The sequence below is a fragment of the Pseudorasbora parva genome, chromosome 2 (assembly GCF_024679245.1).
Source record: "Pseudorasbora parva isolate DD20220531a chromosome 2, ASM2467924v1, whole genome shotgun sequence".
Lineage (NCBI taxonomy): Eukaryota > Metazoa > Chordata > Actinopteri > Cypriniformes > Gobionidae > Pseudorasbora > Pseudorasbora parva.
In genome coordinates, this window is record NC_090173.1 from 63071562 (window position 1) to 63088066 (window position 16505).

The 16505-nt window shown below is 48.0% G+C and overlaps 17 non-coding genes across 17 annotated transcripts; all 17 read left to right on the top strand.

Annotated features, from left to right (window-relative positions):
- The first annotated feature begins 442 nt into the window (after positions 1 to 442).
- trnag-ucc (transfer RNA glycine (anticodon UCC)) lies at positions 443 to 514 on the top strand. Its single transcript has one exon. It is a non-coding gene; the product is annotated as a tRNA-Gly (tRNA).
- A 1103-nt stretch (positions 515 to 1617) lies between these two features.
- trnag-ucc (transfer RNA glycine (anticodon UCC)) lies at positions 1618 to 1689 on the top strand. Its single transcript has one exon. It is a non-coding gene; the product is annotated as a tRNA-Gly (tRNA).
- A 1734-nt stretch (positions 1690 to 3423) lies between these two features.
- trnag-ucc (transfer RNA glycine (anticodon UCC)) lies at positions 3424 to 3495 on the top strand. The gene has a single exon. It is a non-coding gene; the product is annotated as a tRNA-Gly (tRNA).
- Positions 3496 to 4031: 536 nt separating this feature from the next.
- Positions 4032 to 4103, top strand: trnag-ucc (transfer RNA glycine (anticodon UCC)). The gene has a single exon. It is a non-coding gene; the product is annotated as a tRNA-Gly (tRNA).
- Positions 4104 to 4631: 528 nt separating this feature from the next.
- On the top strand, positions 4632 to 4703 carry trnag-ucc (transfer RNA glycine (anticodon UCC)). Its single transcript has one exon. It is a non-coding gene; the product is annotated as a tRNA-Gly (tRNA).
- Positions 4704 to 5239: 536 nt separating this feature from the next.
- trnag-ucc (transfer RNA glycine (anticodon UCC)) lies at positions 5240 to 5311 on the top strand. Its single transcript has one exon. It is a non-coding gene; the product is annotated as a tRNA-Gly (tRNA).
- A 2343-nt stretch (positions 5312 to 7654) lies between these two features.
- On the top strand, positions 7655 to 7726 carry trnag-ucc (transfer RNA glycine (anticodon UCC)). Its single transcript has one exon. It is a non-coding gene; the product is annotated as a tRNA-Gly (tRNA).
- A 1135-nt stretch (positions 7727 to 8861) lies between these two features.
- Positions 8862 to 8933, top strand: trnag-ucc (transfer RNA glycine (anticodon UCC)). The gene has a single exon. It is a non-coding gene; the product is annotated as a tRNA-Gly (tRNA).
- Positions 8934 to 9460: 527 nt separating this feature from the next.
- On the top strand, positions 9461 to 9532 carry trnag-ucc (transfer RNA glycine (anticodon UCC)). Its single transcript has one exon. It is a non-coding gene; the product is annotated as a tRNA-Gly (tRNA).
- A 536-nt stretch (positions 9533 to 10068) lies between these two features.
- Positions 10069 to 10140, top strand: trnag-ucc (transfer RNA glycine (anticodon UCC)). The gene has a single exon. It is a non-coding gene; the product is annotated as a tRNA-Gly (tRNA).
- Positions 10141 to 10667: 527 nt separating this feature from the next.
- On the top strand, positions 10668 to 10739 carry trnag-ucc (transfer RNA glycine (anticodon UCC)). Its single transcript has one exon. It is a non-coding gene; the product is annotated as a tRNA-Gly (tRNA).
- Positions 10740 to 11265: 526 nt separating this feature from the next.
- Positions 11266 to 11337, top strand: trnag-ucc (transfer RNA glycine (anticodon UCC)). Its single transcript has one exon. It is a non-coding gene; the product is annotated as a tRNA-Gly (tRNA).
- Positions 11338 to 12463: 1126 nt separating this feature from the next.
- On the top strand, positions 12464 to 12535 carry trnag-ucc (transfer RNA glycine (anticodon UCC)). The gene has a single exon. It is a non-coding gene; the product is annotated as a tRNA-Gly (tRNA).
- A 536-nt stretch (positions 12536 to 13071) lies between these two features.
- On the top strand, positions 13072 to 13143 carry trnag-ucc (transfer RNA glycine (anticodon UCC)). The gene has a single exon. It is a non-coding gene; the product is annotated as a tRNA-Gly (tRNA).
- Positions 13144 to 13671: 528 nt separating this feature from the next.
- Positions 13672 to 13743, top strand: trnag-ucc (transfer RNA glycine (anticodon UCC)). The gene has a single exon. It is a non-coding gene; the product is annotated as a tRNA-Gly (tRNA).
- A 536-nt stretch (positions 13744 to 14279) lies between these two features.
- Positions 14280 to 14351, top strand: trnag-ucc (transfer RNA glycine (anticodon UCC)). The gene has a single exon. It is a non-coding gene; the product is annotated as a tRNA-Gly (tRNA).
- A 1735-nt stretch (positions 14352 to 16086) lies between these two features.
- trnag-ucc (transfer RNA glycine (anticodon UCC)) lies at positions 16087 to 16158 on the top strand. Its single transcript has one exon. It is a non-coding gene; the product is annotated as a tRNA-Gly (tRNA).
- The last annotated feature ends 347 nt before the right edge of the window (positions 16159 to 16505 follow it).

Below are 16505 nucleotides of genomic sequence, written 5' to 3' on the forward strand. Positions count from 1 at the left end.
AGTAAAGAATTAGACCTCCCCGTCGGGGAATCGAACCCCGGTCTTCCACGTGACAGGCGGAGATACTGTCCACTATACTAACGAGGAGTTGCGGAAGGCTGGCGTCGCACCCGATCAGCGCAACTGCTGCTCGCCGCAAACAGGCTTCCCATTTGCAGGTACGGCCTCATGAGTCATATCGCTTCACAGAAGCAAAGAGAAGCCAACAGAACATGTAATATATAATTAAATATAAAGTGTCTGTATAAATTGAGGAATGTCACTGAATTAGAGAGCTTGTTTTTCAATGAAGAGATTGGTAGGTCAGGTCCATAGGTTAATGCATTTTTTTCAGTTGCTGGTCCAAACAGACAGAGTTTCAGTTCTTCTGCACACAGTCACTGATAATGTGTTGGGAGCATTGACCGCGTAAGGTGGCGTTCAGCAAACAAGCAAAACGCCTGCGTTGGTGGTATAGTGGTGAGCATAGCTGCCTTCCAAGCAGTTGACCCGGGTTCGATTCCCGGCCAACGCAATGCTTTTGCTCAAAAATGTCGCCCGGGGCCCCTGGCCAGCTCTTTGTGTCACTTGTAAATGGAGCAATAACTTTTGAATGGGTCTTTGGGCAGCAGTAAAGGACTAGACCTCCCCGTCGGGGAATCGAACCCCGGTCTTCCGCGTAGCTGCTGCTCAACGCAACTGCTGCTCAGTTGCGCTCAAATCAGCGCAACTGCTGCTCACCGCAAACATCCTTCCCATTTGCAGGTACGGCCTCATGAGTCATATCGCTTCAAAGAAGCCAACAGAACATCTATTATATAAATAAATATGAAGTGTCTGTATAAATTGTGGAATGTCACTGAATTAGAGAGCTTGTTTTTCCATGAAGAGATTGGTAGGTAGAGTCCATAGGTTAATGCATTTTTTTCAGTTGCGAGTCCAAACAGACAGAGTTTCAGTTCCTCTGCACACAGTCGCTGATAATGTGTTGGGAGCATTGACCGCTTAAGGTGGCGTTCAGCAAACAAGCAAAATGCCTGCGTTGGTGGTATAGTGGTGAGCATAGCTGCCTTCCAAGCATTTGACCCCGGTTCGATTCCCGACCAACGCAATTCTTTTGCTCAAAACTGTCGCCCGGGGCCCCTGGCCAGCTCGTTGTGTCACTTGTAAATGGAGCAATAACTTTTGAATGGGTCTTTGGGCAGCAGTAAAGGACTAGACCTCCCCGTCGAGGAATCGAACCCCGGTCTTCCGCGTGACAGGCGGAGATACTGTCCACTATACTAACGAGGAGTTGCAGAAGGCTGGGGTCGCACCCGATCAGCGCAACTGCTGCTCGCTGCAAACATCCTTCCCATTTGCAGGTACGGCCTCATGAGTCATATCTCTTCAAAGAAGCCAACAGAACATCTATTATATAAATAAATATGAAGTGTCTGTATAAATTGTGGAATGTCACTGAATTAGAGAGCTTGTTTTTCAATGAAGAGATTGGTAGGTCAGGTCCATAGGTTAATGCATTTTTTTCAGTTGCTGGTCCAAACAGACAGAGTTTCAGTTCCTCTGCACACAGTCGCTGAAAATGTGTTGGGAGCATTGACCGCCTAAGGTGGCGTTCAGCAAACAAGCAAAATGCCTGCGTTGGTGGTATAGTGGTGAGCATAGCTGCCTTCCAAGCAGTTGACCCGGGTTCGATTCCCGGCCAACGCAATTCTTTTGCTCAAAAATGTCTCCCGGGACCCTGGCCAACTCTTTGTGTCACTTGTAGCTGGAGCAATAACTTTTGAATGGGTCTTTGGGCAGCAGTAAAGGACTAGACCTCCCCGTCGGGGAATCGAACCCCGGTCTTCCGCGTGACAGGCGGAGATACTGTCCACTATACTAACGAGGAGTTGCAGAAGGCTGGCGTCGCACCCGATCAGTGCAACTGCTGCTCGCCGCAAACAGGCTTCCCATTTGCAGGTACGGCTTCATGAGTCATATCGCTTCACAGAAGCAAAGAGAAGCCAACAGAACATGTAATATATAATTAAATATAAAGTGTCTGTATAAATTGAGGAATGTCACTGAATTAGAGAGCTTGTTTTTCAATGAAGAGATTGGTAGGTCAGGTCCATAGGTTAATGCATTTTTTTCAGTTGCTGGTCCAAACAGACAGAGTTTCAGTTCTTCTGCACACAGTCACTGATAATGTGTTGGGAGCATTGACCGCGTAAGGTGGCGTTCAGCAAACAAGCAAAACGCCTGCGTTGGTGGTATAGTAGTGAGCATAGCTGCCTTCCAAGCAGTTGACCCGGGTTCGATTCCCGGCCAACGCAATTCTTTTGCTCAAAACTGTCGCCCGGGGCCCCTGGCCAGCTCTTTGTGTCACTTGTAAATGGAGCAATAACTTTTGAATGGGTCTTTGGGCAGCAGTAAAGGACTAGACCTCCCCGTCGGGGAATCGAACCCCGGTCTTCCGCGTGACAGGCGGAGATACTGTCCACTATACTAACGAGGAGTTGCGGAAGGCTGGCGTCGCACCCGATCAGAGCAACTGCTGCTCGCCGCAAACAGCCTTCCCATTTGCAGGTACGGCCTCATGAGTCATATCGCTTCACAGAAGCCAACAGAACATCTATTATATAAATAAATATGAAGTGTCTGTATAAATTGTGGAATGTCACTGAATTAGAGAGCTTGTTTTTCAATGAAGAGATTGGTAGGTAGAGTCCATAGGTTAATGCATTTTTTTCAGTTGCGAGTCCAAACAGACAGAGTTTCAGTTCCTCTGCACACAGTCGCTGATAATGTGTTGGGAGCATTGACCGCTTAAGGTGGCGTTCAGCAAACAAGCAAAATGCCTGCGTTGGTGGTATAGTGGTGAGCATAGCTGCCTTCCAAGCAGTTGACCCCGGTTCGATTCCCGGCCAACGCAATTCTTTTGCTCAAAACTGTCGCCCGGGGCCCCTGGCCAGCTCGTTGTGTCACTTGTAAATGGAGCAATAACTTTTGAATGGGTCTTTGGGCAGCAGTAAAGGACTAGACCTCCCCGTCGGGGAATCGAACCCCGGTCCTCCGTGTGACAGGCGGAGATACTGTCCACTATACTAACGAGGAGTTGCAGAAGGCTGGCGTCGCACCCGATCAGCGCAACTGCTGCTCGCTGCAAACATCCTTCCCATTTGCAGGTACGGCCTCATGAGTCATATCGCTTCAAAGAAGCCAACAGAACATCTATTATATAAATAAATATGAAGTGTCTGTATAAATTGTGGAATGTCACTGAATTAGAGAGCTTGTTTTTCAATGAAGAGATTGGTAGGTAGAGTCCATAGGTTAATGCATTTTTTTCAGTTGCGAGTCCAAACAGACAGAGTTTCAGTTCCTCTGCACACAGTCGCTGAAAATGTGTTGGGAGCATTGACCGCCTAAGGTGGCGTTCAGCAAACAAGCAAAATGCCTGCGTTGGTGGTATAGTGGTGAGCATAGCTGCCTTCCAAGCAGTTGACCCGGGTTCGATTCCCGGCCAACGCAATACTTTTGCTCAAAAATGTCTCCCGGGACCCTGGCCAACTCTTTGTGTCACTTGTAGCTGGAGCAATAACTTTTGAATGGGTCTTTGGGCAGCAGTAAAGAATTAGACCTCCCCGTCGGGGAATCGAACCCCGGTCTTCCGCGTGACAGGCGGAGATACTGTCCACTATACTAACGAGGAGTTGCGGAAGGCTGGCGTCGCACCCAATCAGCGCAACTGCTGCTCGCCGCAAACAGGCTTCCCATTTGCAGGTACGGCCTCATGAGTCATATCGCTTCACAGAAGCAAAGAGAAGCCAACAGAACATGTAAAATATAATTAAATATAAAGTGTCTGTATAAATTGAGGAATGTCACTAAATTAGAGAGCTTGTTTTTCAATGAAGAGATTGGTAGGTCAGGTCCATAGGTTAATGCATTTTTTTCATTTGCTGGTCCAAACAGACAGAGTTTCAGTTCCTCTGCACACAGTCACTGATAATGTGTTGGGAGCATTGACCGCGTAAGGTGGCGTTCAGCAAACAAGCAAAATGCCTGCGTTGGTGGTATAGTGGTGAGCATAGCTGCCTTCCAAGCAGTTGACCCGGGTTCGATTCCCGGCCAACGCAATTCTTTTGCTCAAAACTGTCGCCCGGGGCCCCTGGCCAGCTCTTTGTGTCACTTGTAAATGAAGCAATAACTTTTGAATGGGTCTTTGGGCAGCAGTAAAGGACTAGACCTCCCCGTCGGGGGAATCGAACCCCGGTCTTACGCGTGACAGGCGGAGATACTGTCCACTATACTAACGAGGAGTTGCAGAAGGCTGGCGTCGCACCCGATCAGCGCAACTGCTGCTCGCCGCAAACATCCTTCCCATTTGCAGGTACGGCCTCATGAGTCATATCGCTTCAAAGAAGCCAACAGAACATCTATTATATAAATAAATATGAAGTGTCTGTATAAATTGTGGAATGTCACTGAATTAGAGAGCTTGTTTTTCAATGAAGAGATTGGTAGGTAGAGTCCATAGGTTAATGTATTTTTTTCAGTTGCGAGTCCAAACAGACAGAGTTTCAGTTCCTCTGCACACAGTCGCTGAAAATGTGTTGGGAGCATTGACCGCCTAAGGTGGCGTTCAGCAAACAAGCAAAATGCCTGCGTTGGTGGTATAGTGGTGAGCATAGCTGCCTTCCAAGCAGTTGACCCGGGTTCGATTCCCGGCCAACGCAATACTTTTGCTCAAAAATGTCTCCCGGGACCCTGGCCAACTCTTTGTGTCACTTGTAGCTGGAGCAATAACTTTTGAAAGGGTCTTTGGGCAGCAGTAAAGAATTAGACCTCCCCGTCGGGGAATCGAACCCCGGTCTTACGCGTGACAGGCGGAGATACTGTCCACTATACTAACGAGGAGTTGCGGAAGGCTGGCGTCGCACCCGATCAGCGCAACTGCTGCTCGCCGCAAACAGGCTTCCCATTTGCAGGTACGGCCTCATGAGTCATATCGCTTCACAGAAGCAAAGAGAAGCCAACAGAACATGTAATATATAATTAAATATAAAGTGTCTGTATAAATTGAGGAATGTCACTGAATTAGAGAGCTTGTTTTTCAATGAAGAGATTGGTAGGTCAGGTCCATAGGTTAATGCATTTTTTTCAGTTGCTGGTCCAAACAGACAGAGTTTCAGTTCTTCTGCACACAGTCACTGATAATGTGTTGGGAGCATTGACCGCGTAAGGTGGCGTTCAGCAAACAAGCAAAACACCTGCGTTGGTGGTATAGTGGTGAGCATAGCTGCCTTCCAAGCAGTTGACCCGGGTTCGATTCCCGGCCAACGCAATTCTTTTGCTCAAAAATGTCGCCCGGGGCCCCTGGCCAGCTCTTTGTGTCACTTGTAAATGGAGCAATAACTTTTGAATGGGTCTTTGGGCAGCAGTAAAGGACTAGACCTCCCCGTCGGGGAATCGAACCCCGGTCTTCCGCGTGACAGGCGGAGATACTGTCCACTATACTAACGAGGAGTTGCAGAAGGCTGGCGTCGCACCCGATCAGCGCAACTGCTGCTCACCGCAAACATCCTTCCCATTTGCAGGTACGGCCTCATGAGTCATATCGCTTCAAAGAAGCCAACAGAACATCTATTATATAAATAAATATGAAGTGTCTGTATAAATTGTGGAATGTCACTGAATTAGAGAGCTTGTTTTTCAATGAAGAGATTGGTAGGTAGAGTCCATAGGTTAATGCATTTTTTTCAGTTGCGAGTCCAAACAGACAGAGTTTCAGTTCCTCTGCACACAGTCGCTGAAAATGTGTTGGGAGCATTGACCGCATAAGGTGGCGTTCAGCAAACAAGCAAAATGCCTGCGTTGGTGGTATAGTGGTGAGCATAGCTGCCTTCCAAGCAGTTGACCCGGGTTTGATTCCCGGCCAACGCAATTCTTTTGCTCAAAAATGTCTCCCGGGGCCCTGGCTAACTCTTTGTGTCACTTGTAGCTGGAGCAATAAGTTTTGAATGGGTCTTTGGGCAGCAGTAAAGAATTAAACCTCCCCGTCGGGGAATCGAACCCCGGTCTTCCGCGTGACAGGCGGAGATACTGTCCACTATACTAACGAGGAGTTGCGGAAGGCTGGCGTCGCACCCAATCAGCGCAACTGCTGCTCGCCGCAAATAGGCTTCCCATTTGCAGGTACGGCCTCATGAGTCATATCGCTTCACAGAAGCAAAGAGAAGCCAACAGAACATGTAAAATATAATTAAATATAAAGTGTCTGTATAAATTGAGGAATGTCACTGAATTAGAGAGCTTGTTTTTCAATGAAGAGATTGGTAGGTCAGGTCCATAGGTAAATGCATTTTTTTCAGTTGCTGGTCCAAACAGACAGAGTTTCAGTTCCTCTGCACACAGTCACTGATAATGTGTTGGGAGCATTGACCGCGTAAGGTGGCGTTCAGCAAACAAGCAAAATGCCTGCGTTGGTGGTATAGTGGTGAGCATAGCTGCCTTCCAAGCAGTTGACCTGGGTTCGATTCCCGGCCAACGCAATTCTTTTGCTCAAAAATGTCGCCCGGGGCCCCTGGCCAGCTCTTTGTGTCACTTGTAAATGAAGCAATAACTTTTGAATGGGTCTTTGGGCAGCAGTAAAGGACTAGACCTCCCCGTCGGGGGAATCGAACCCCGGTCTTACGCGTGACAGGCGGAGATACTGTCCACTATACTAACGAGGAGTTGCAGAAGGCTGGCGTCGCACCCGATCAGCGCAACTGCTGCTCGCCGCAAACATCCTTCCCATTTGCAGGTACGGCCTCATGAGTCATATCGCTTCAAAGAAGCCAACAGAACATCTATTATATAAATAAATATGAAGTGTCTGTATAAATTGTGGAATGTCACTGAATTAGAGAGCTTGTTTTTCAATGAAGAGATTGGTAGGTAGAGTCCATAGGTTAATGTATTTTTTTCAGTTGCGAGTCCAAACAGACAGAGTTTCAGTTCCTCTGCACACAGTCGCTGAAAATGTGTTGGGAGCATTGACCGCCTAAGGTGGCGTTCAGCAAACAAGCAAAATGCCTGCGTTGGTGGTATAGTGGTGAGCATAGCTGCCTTCCAAGCAGTTGACCCGGTTTCGATTCCCGGCCAACGCAATACTTTTGCTCAAAAATGTCTCCCGGGACCCTGGCCAACTCTTTGTGTCACTTGTAGCTGGAGCAATAACTTTTGAAAGGGTCTTTGGGCAGCAGTAAAGAATTAGACCTCCCCGTCGGGGAATCGAACCCCGGTCTTCCGCGTGACAGGCGGAGATACTGTCCACTATACTAACGAGGAGTTGCGGAAGGCTGGCGTCGCACCCGATCAGCGCAACTGCTGCTCGCCGCAAACAGGCTTCCCATTTGCAGGTACGGCCTCATGAGTCATATCGCTTCACAGAAGCAAAGAGAAGCCAACAGAACATGTAATATATAATTAAATATAAAGTGTCTGTATAAATTGAGGAATGTCACTGAATTAGAGAGCTTGTTTTTCAATGAAGAGATTGGTAGGTCAGGTCCATAGGTTAATGCATTTTTTTCAGTTGCTGGTCCAAACAGACAGAGTTTCAGTTCTTCTGCACACAGTCACTGATAATGTGTTGGGAGCATTGACCGCGTAAGGTGGCGTTCAGCAAACAAGCAAAACGCCTGCGTTGGTGGTATAGTGGTGAGCATAGCTGCCTTCCAAGCAGTTGACCCGGGTTCGATTCCCGGCCAACGCAATTCTTTTGCTCAAAAATGTCGCCCGGGGCCCCTGGCCAGCTCTTTGTGTCACTTGTAAATGGAGCAATAACTTTTGAATGGGTCTTTGGGCAGCAGAAAAGGACTAGACCTCCCCGTCGGGGAATCGAACCCCGGTCTTACGCGTGACAGGCGGAGATACTGTCCACTATACTAACGAGGAGTTGCAGAAGGCTGGCGTCGCACCCGATCAGCGCAACTGCTGCTCACCGCAAACATCCTTCCCATTTGCAGGTACGGCCTCATGAGTCATATCGCTTCAAAGAAGCCAACAGAACATCTATTATATAAATAAATATGAAGTGTCTGTATAAATTGTGGAATGTCACTGAATTAGAGAGCTTGTTTTTCAATGAAGAGATTGGTAGGTAGAGTCCATAGGTTAATGCATTTTTTTCAGTTGCGAGTCCAAACAGACAGAGTTTCAGTTCCTCTGCACACAGTCGCTGAAAATGTGTTGGGAGCATTGACCGCGTAAGGTGGCGTTCAGCTAACAAGCAAAATGCCTGCGTTGGTGGTATAGTGGTGAGCATAGCTGCCTTCCAAGCAGTTGACCCGGGTTTGATTCCCGGCCAACGCAATTCTTTTGCTCAAAAATGTCTCCCGGGGCCCTGGCTAACTCTTTGTGTCACTTGTAGCTGGAGCAATAACTTTTGAATGGGTCTTTGGGCAGCAGTAAAGAATTAGACCTCCCCGTCGGGGAATCGAACCCCGGTCTTCCGCGTGACAGGCGGAGATACTGTCCACTATACTAACGAGGAGTTGCGGAAGGCTGGCGTCGCACCCAATCAGCGCAACTGCTGCTCGCCGCAAACAGGCTTCCCATTTGCAGGTACGGCCTCATGAGTCATATCGCTTCACAGAAGCAAAGAGAAGCCAACAGAACATGTAAAATATAATTAAATATAAAGTGTCTGTATAAATTGAGGAATGTCACTGAATTAGAGAGCTTGTTTTTCAATGAAGAGATTGGTAGGTCAGGTCCATAGGTTAATGCATTTTTTTCAGTTGCTGGTCCAAACAGACAGAGTTTCAGTTCCTCTGCACACAGTCACTGATAATGTGTTGGGAGCATTGACCGCGTAAGGTGGCGTTCAGCAAACAAGCAAAATGCCTGCGTTGGTGGTATAGTGGTGAGCATAGCTGCCTTCCAAGCAGTTGACCCGGGTTCGATTCCCGGCCAACGCAATTCTTTTGCTCAAAACTGTCGCCCGGGGCCCCTGGCCAGCTCTTTGTGTCACTTGTAAATGAAGCAATAACTTTTGAATGGGTCTTTGGGCAGCAGTAAAGGACTAGACCTCCCCGTCGGGGAATCGAACCCCGGTCTTACGCGTGACAGGCGGAGATACTGTCCACTATACTAACGAGGAGTTGCAGAAGGCTGGTGTCGCACCCGATCAGCGCAACTGCTGCTCGCTGCAAACATCCTTCCCATTTGCAGGTACGGCCTCATGAGTCATATCGCTTCAAAGAAGCCAACAGAACATCTATTATATAAATAAATATGAAGTGTCTGTATAAATTGTGGAATGTCACTGAATTAGAGAGCTTGTTTTTCAATGAAGAGATTGGTAGGTAGAGTCCATAGGTTAATGCATTTTTTTCAGTTGCGAGTCCAAACAGACAGAGTTTCAGTTCCTCTGCACACAGTCGCTGAAAATGTGTTGGGAGCATTGACCGCCTAAGGTGGCGTTCAGCAAACAAGCAAAATGCCTGCGTTGGTGGTATAGTGGTCAGCATAGCTGCCTTCCAAGCAGTTGACCCGGGTTCGATTCCCGGCCAACGCAATACTTTTGCTCAAAAATGTCTCCCGGGACCCTGGCCAACTCTTTGTGTCACTTGTAGCTGGAGCAATAACTTTTGAAAGGGTCTTTGGGCAGCAGTAAAGAATTAGACCTCCCCGTCGGGGAATCGAACCCCGGTCTTCCGCGTGACAGGCGGAGATACTGTCCACTATACTAACGAGGAGTTGCGGAAGGCTGGCGTCGCACCCGATCAGCGCAACTGCTGCTCGCCGCAAACAGGCTTCCCATTTGCAGGTACGGCCTCATGAGTCATATCGCTTCACAGAAGCAAAGAGAAGCCAACAGAACATGTAATATATAATTAAATATAAAGTGTCTGTATAAATTGAGGAATGTCACTGAATTAGAGAGCTTGTTTTTCAATGAAGAGATTGGTAGGTCAGGTCCATAGGTTAATGCATTTTTTTCAGTTGCTGGTCCAAACAGACAGAGTTTCAGTTCTTCTGCACACAGTCACTGATAATGTGTTGGGAGCATTGACCGCGTAAGGTGGCGTTCAGCAAACAAGCAAAACGCCTGCGTTGGTGGTATAGTGGTGAGCATAGCTGCCTTCCAAGCAGTTGACCCGGGTTCGATTCCCGGCCAACGCAATGCTTTTGCTCAAAAATGTCGCCCGGGGCCCCTGGCCAGCTCTTTGTGTCACTTGTAAATGGAGCAATAACTTTTGAATGGGTCTTTGGGCAGCAGTAAAGGACTAGACCTCCCCGTCGGGGAATCGAACCCCGGTCTTCCGCGTGACAGGCGGAGATACTGTCCACTATACTAACGAGGAGTTGCAGAAGGGTGGCGTCGCACCCGATCAGCGCAACTGCTGCTCACCGCAAACATCCTTCCCATTTGCAGGTACGGCCTCATGAGTCATATCGCTTCAAAGAAGCCAACAGAACATCTATTATATAAATAAATATGAAGTGTCTGTATAAATTGTGGAATGTCACTGAATTAGAGAGCTTGTTTTTCAATGAAGAGATTGGTAGGTAGAGTCCATAGGTTAATGCATTTTTTTCAGTTGCGAGTCCAAACAGACAGAGTTTCAGTTCCTCTGCACACAGTCGCTGAAAATGTGTTGGGAGCATTGACCGCCTAAGGTGGCGTTCAGCAAACAAGCAAAATGCCTGCGTTGGTGGTATAGTGGTGAGCATAGCTGCCTTCCAAGCAGTTGACCCGGGTTCGATTCCCGGCCAACGCAATACTTTTGCTCAAAAATGTCTCCCGGGACCCTGGCCAACTCTTTGTGTCACTTGTAGCTGGAGCAATAACTTTTGAATGGGTCTTTGGGCAGCAGTAAAGAATTAGACCTCCCCGTCGGGGAATCGAACCCCGGTTTTCCGCGTGACAGGCGGAGATACTGTCCACTATACTAACGAGGAGTTGCAGAAGACTGGCGTCGCACCCGATCAGCGCAACTGCTGCTCGCCGCAAACATCCTTCCCATTTGCAGGTACGGCCTCATGAGTCATATCGCTTCAAAGAAGCCAACAGAACATCTATTATATAAATAAATATGAAGTGTCTGTATAAATTGAGGAATGTCACTGAATTAGAGAGCTTGTTTTTCAATGAAGAGATTGGTAGGTCAGGTCCATAGGTTAATGCATTTTTTTCAGTTGCTGGTCCAAACAGACAGAGTTTCAGTTCTTCTGCACACAGTCACTGATAATGTGTTGGGAGCATTGACCGCGTAAGGTGGCGTTCAGCAAACAAGCAAAACGCCTGCGTTGGTGGTATAGTGGTGAGCATAGCTGCCTTCCAAGCAGTTGACCCGGGTTCGATTCCCGGCCAACGCAATTCTTTTGCTCAAAACTGTCGCCCGGGGCCCCTGGCCAGTTCTTTGTGTCACTTGTAAATGGAGCAATAACTTTTGAATGGGTCTTTGGGCAGCAGTAAAGGACTAGACCTCCCCGTCGGGGAATCGAACCCCGGTCTTCCGCGTGACAGGCGGAGATACTGTCCACTATACTAACGAGGAGTTGCAGAAGGGTGGCGTCGCACCCGATCAGCGCAACTGCTGCTCACCGCAAACATCCTTCCCATTTGCAGGTACGGCCTCATGAGTCATATCGCTTCAAAGAAGCCAACAGAACATCTATTATATAAATAAATATGAAGTGTCTGTATAAATTGTGGAATGTCACTGAATTAGAGAGCTTGTTTTTCAATGAAGAGATTGGTAGGTAGAGTCCATAGGTTAATGCATTTTTTTCAGTTGCGAGTCCAAACAGACAGAGTTTCAGTTCCTCTGCACACAGTCGCTGATAATGTGTTGGGAGCATTGACCGCTTAAGGTGGCGTTCAGCAAACAAGCAAAATGCCTGCGTTGGTGGTATAGTGGTGAGCATAGCTGCCTTCCAAGCAGTTGACCCCGGTTCGATTCCCGACCAACGCAATTCTTTTGCTCAAAACTGTCGCCCGGGGCCCCTGGCCAGCTCGTTGTGTCACTTGTAAATCGAGCAATAACTTTTGAATGGGTCTTTGGGCAGCAGTAAAGGACTAGACCTCCCCGTCGGGGAATCGAACCCCGGTCCTCCGTGTGACAGGCGGAGATACTGTCCACTATACTAACGAGGAGTTGCAGAAGGCTGGCGTCGCACCCGATCAGCGCAACTGCTGCTCGCTGCAAACATCCTTCCCATTTGCAGGTACGGCCTCATGAGTCATATCGCTTCAAAGAAGCCAACAGAACATCTATTATATAAATAAATATGAAGTGTCTGTATAAATTGTGGAATGTCACTGAATTAGAGAGCTTGTTTTTCAATGAAGAGATTGGTAGGTAGAGTCCATAGGTTAATGCATTTTTTTCAGTTGCGAGTCCAAACAGACAGAGTTTCAGTTCCTCTGCACACAGTCGCTGAAAATGTGTTGGGAGCATTGACCGCCTAAGGTGGCGTTCAGCAAACAAGCAAAATGCCTGCGTTGGTGGTATAGTGGTGAGCATAGCTGCCTTCCAAGCAGTTGACCCGGGTTCGATTCCCGGCCAACGCAATACTTTTGCTCAAAAATGTCTCCCGGGACCCTGGCCAACTCTTTGTGTCACTTGTAGCTGGAGCAATAACTTTTGAATGGGTCTTTGGGCAGCAGTAAAGAATTAGACCTCCCCGTCGGGGAATCGAACCCCGGTCTTCCGCGTGACAGGCGGAGATACTGTCCACTATACTAACGAGGAGTTGCGGAAGGCTGGCGTCGCACCCAATCAGCGCAACTGCTGCTCGCCGCAAACAGGCTTCCCATTTGCAGGTACGGCCTCATGAGTCATATCGCTTCACAGAAGCAAAGAGAAGCCAACAGAACATGTAAAATATAATTAAATATAAAGTGTCTGTATAAATTGAGGAATGTCACTAAATTAGAGAGCTTGTTTTTCAATGAAGAGATTGGTAGGTCAGGTCCATAGGTTAATGCATTTTTTTCATTTGCTGGTCCAAACAGACAGAGTTTCAGTTCCTCTGCACACAGTCACTGATAATGTGTTGGGAGCATTGACCGCGTAAGGTGGCGTTCAGCAAACAAGCAAAATGCCTGCGTTGGTGGTATAGTGGTGAGCATAGCTGCCTTCCAAGCAGTTGACCCGGGTTCGATTCCCGGCCAACGCAATTCTTTTGCTCAAAACTGTCGCCCGGGGCCCCTGGCCAGCTCTTTGTGTCACTTGTAAATGAAGCAATAACTTTTGAATGGGTCTTTGGGCAGCAGTAAAGGACTAGACCTCCCCGTCGGGGGAATCGAACCCCGGTCTTACGCGTGACAGGCGGAGATACTGTCCACTATACTAACGAGGAGTTGCAGAAGGCTGGCGTCGCACCCGATCAGCGCAACTGCTGCTCGCCGCAAACATCCTTCCCATTTGCAGGTACGGCCTCATGAGTCATATCGCTTCAAAGAAGCCAACAGAACATCTATTATATAAATAAATATGAAGTGTCTGTATAAATTGTGGAATGTCACTGAATTAGAGAGCTTGTTTTTCAATGAAGAGATTGGTAGGTAGAGTCCATAGGTTAATGTATTTTTTTCAGTTGCGAGTCCAAACAGACAGAGTTTCAGTTCCTCTGCACACAGTCGCTGAAAATGTGTTGGGAGCATTGACCGCCTAAGGTGGCGTTCAGCAAACAAGCAAAATGCCTGCGTTGGTGGTATAGTGGTGAGCATAGCTGCCTTCCAAGCAGTTGACCCGGGTTCGATTCCCGGCCAACGCAATACTTTTGCTCAAAAATGTCTCCCGGGACCCTGGCCAACTCTTTGTGTCACTTGTAGCTGGAGCAATAACTTTTGAAAGGGTCTTTGGGCAGCAGTAAAGAATTAGACCTCCCCGTCGGGGAATCGAACCCCGGTCTTACGCGTGACAGGCGGAGATACTGTCCACTATACTAACGAGGAGTTGCGGAAGGCTGGCGTCGCACCCGATCAGCGCAACTGCTGCTCGCCGCAAACAGGCTTCCCATTTGCAGGTACGGCCTCATGAGTCATATCGCTTCACAGAAGCAAAGAGAAGCCAACAGAACATGTAATATATAATTAAATATAAAGTGTCTGTATAAATTGAGGAATGTCACTGAATTAGAGAGCTTGTTTTTCAATGAAGAGATTGGTAGGTCAGGTCCATAGGTTAATGCATTTTTTTCAGTTGCTGGTCCAAACAGACAGAGTTTCAGTTCTTCTGCACACAGTCACTGATAATGTGTTGGGAGCATTGACCGCGTAAGGTGGCGTTCAGCAAACAAGCAAAACACCTGCGTTGGTGGTATAGTGGTGAGCATAGCTGCCTTCCAAGCAGTTGACCCGGGTTCGATTCCCGGCCAACGCAATTCTTTTGCTCAAAAATGTCGCCCGGGGCCCCTGGCCAGCTCTTTGTGTCACTTGTAAATGGAGCAATAACTTTTGAATGGGTCTTTGGGCAGCAGTAAAGGACTAGACCTCCCCGTCGGGGAATCGAACCCCGGTCTTCCGCGTGACAGGCGGAGATACTGTCCACTATACTAACGAGGAGTTGCAGAAGGCTGGCGTCGCACCCGATCAGCGCAACTGCTGCTCACCGCAAACATCCTTCCCATTTGCAGGTACGGCCTCATGAGTCATATCGCTTCAAAGAAGCCAACAGAACATCTATTATATAAATAAATATGAAGTGTCTGTATAAATTGTGGAATGTCACTGAATTAGAGAGCTTGTTTTTCAATGAAGAGATTGGTAGGTAGAGTCCATAGGTTAATGCATTTTTTTCAGTTGCGAGTCCAAACAGACAGAGTTTCAGTTCCTCTGCACACAGTCGCTGAAAATGTGTTGGGAGCATTGACCGCATAAGGTGGCGTTCAGCAAACAAGCAAAATGCCTGCGTTGGTGGTATAGTGGTGAGCATAGCTGCCTTCCAAGCAGTTGACCCGGGTTTGATTCCCGGCCAACGCAATTCTTTTGCTCAAAAATGTCTCCCGGGGCCCTGGCTAACTCTTTGTGTCACTTGTAGCTGGAGCAATAAGTTTTGAATGGGTCTTTGGGCAGCAGTAAAGAATTAAACCTCCCCGTCGGGGAATCGAACCCCGGTCTTCCGCGTGACAGGCGGAGATACTGTCCACTATACTAACGAGGAGTTGCGGAAGGCTGGCGTCGCACCCAATCAGCGCAACTGCTGCTCGCCGCAAACAGGCTTCCCATTTGCAGGTACGGCCTCATGAGTCATATCGCTTCACAGAAGCAAAGAGAAGCCAACAGAACATGTAAAATATAATTAAATATAAAGTGTCTGTATAAATTGAGGAATATCACTGAATTAGAGAGCTTGTTTTTCAATGAAGAGATTGGTAGGTCAGGTCCATAGGTAAATGCATTTTTTTCAGTTGCTGGTCCAAACAGACAGAGTTTCAGTTCCTCTGCACACAGTCACTGATAATGTGTTGGGAGCATTGACCGCGTAAGGTGGCGTTCAGCAAACAAGCAAAATGCCTGCGTTGGTGGTATAGTGGTGAGCATAGCTGCCTTCCAAGCAGTTGACCTGGGTTCGATTCCCGGCCAACGCAATTCTTTTGCTCAAAAATGTCGCCCGGGGCCCCTGGCCAGCTCTTTGTGTCACTTGTAAATGAAGCAATAACTTTTGAATGGGTCTTTGGGCAGCAGTAAAGGACTAGACCTCCCCGTCGGGGGAATCGAACCCCGGTCTTACGCGTGACAGGCGGAGATACTGTCCACTATACTAACGAGGAGTTGCAGAAGGCTGGCGTCGCACCCGATCAGCGCAACTGCTGCTCGCCGCAAACATCCTTCCCATTTGCAGGTACGGCCTCATGAGTCATATCGCTTCAAAGAAGCCAACAGAACATCTATTATATAAATAAATATGAAGTGTCTGTATAAATTGTGGAATGTCACTGAATTAGAGAGCTTGTTTTTCAATGAAGAGATTGGTAGGTAGAGTCCATAGGTTAATGCATTTTTTTCAGTTGCGAGTCCAAACAGACAGAGTTTCAGTTCCTCTGCACACAGTCGCTGAAAATGTGTTGGGAGCATTGACCGCCTAAGGTGGCGTTCAGCAAACAAGCAAAATGCCTGCGTTGGTGGTATAGTGGTCAGCATAGCTGCCTTCCAAGCAGTTGACCCGGGTTCGATTCCCGGCCAACGCAATACTTTTGCTCAAAAATGTCTCCCGGGACCCTGGCCAACTCTTTGTGTCACTTGTAGCTGGAGCAATAACTTTTGAAAGGGTCTTTGGGCAGCAGTAAAGAATTAGACCTCCCCGTCGGGGAATCGAACCCCGGTCTTCCGCGTGACAGGCGGAGATACTGTCCACTATACTAACGAGGAGTTGCGGAAGGCTGGCGTCGCACCCGATCAGCGCAACTGCTGCCCGCCGCAAACAGGCTTCCCATTTGCAGGTACGGCCTCATGAGTCATATCGCTTCACAGAAGCAAAGAGAAGCCAACAGAACATGTAATATATAATTAAATATAAAGTGTCTGTATAAATTGA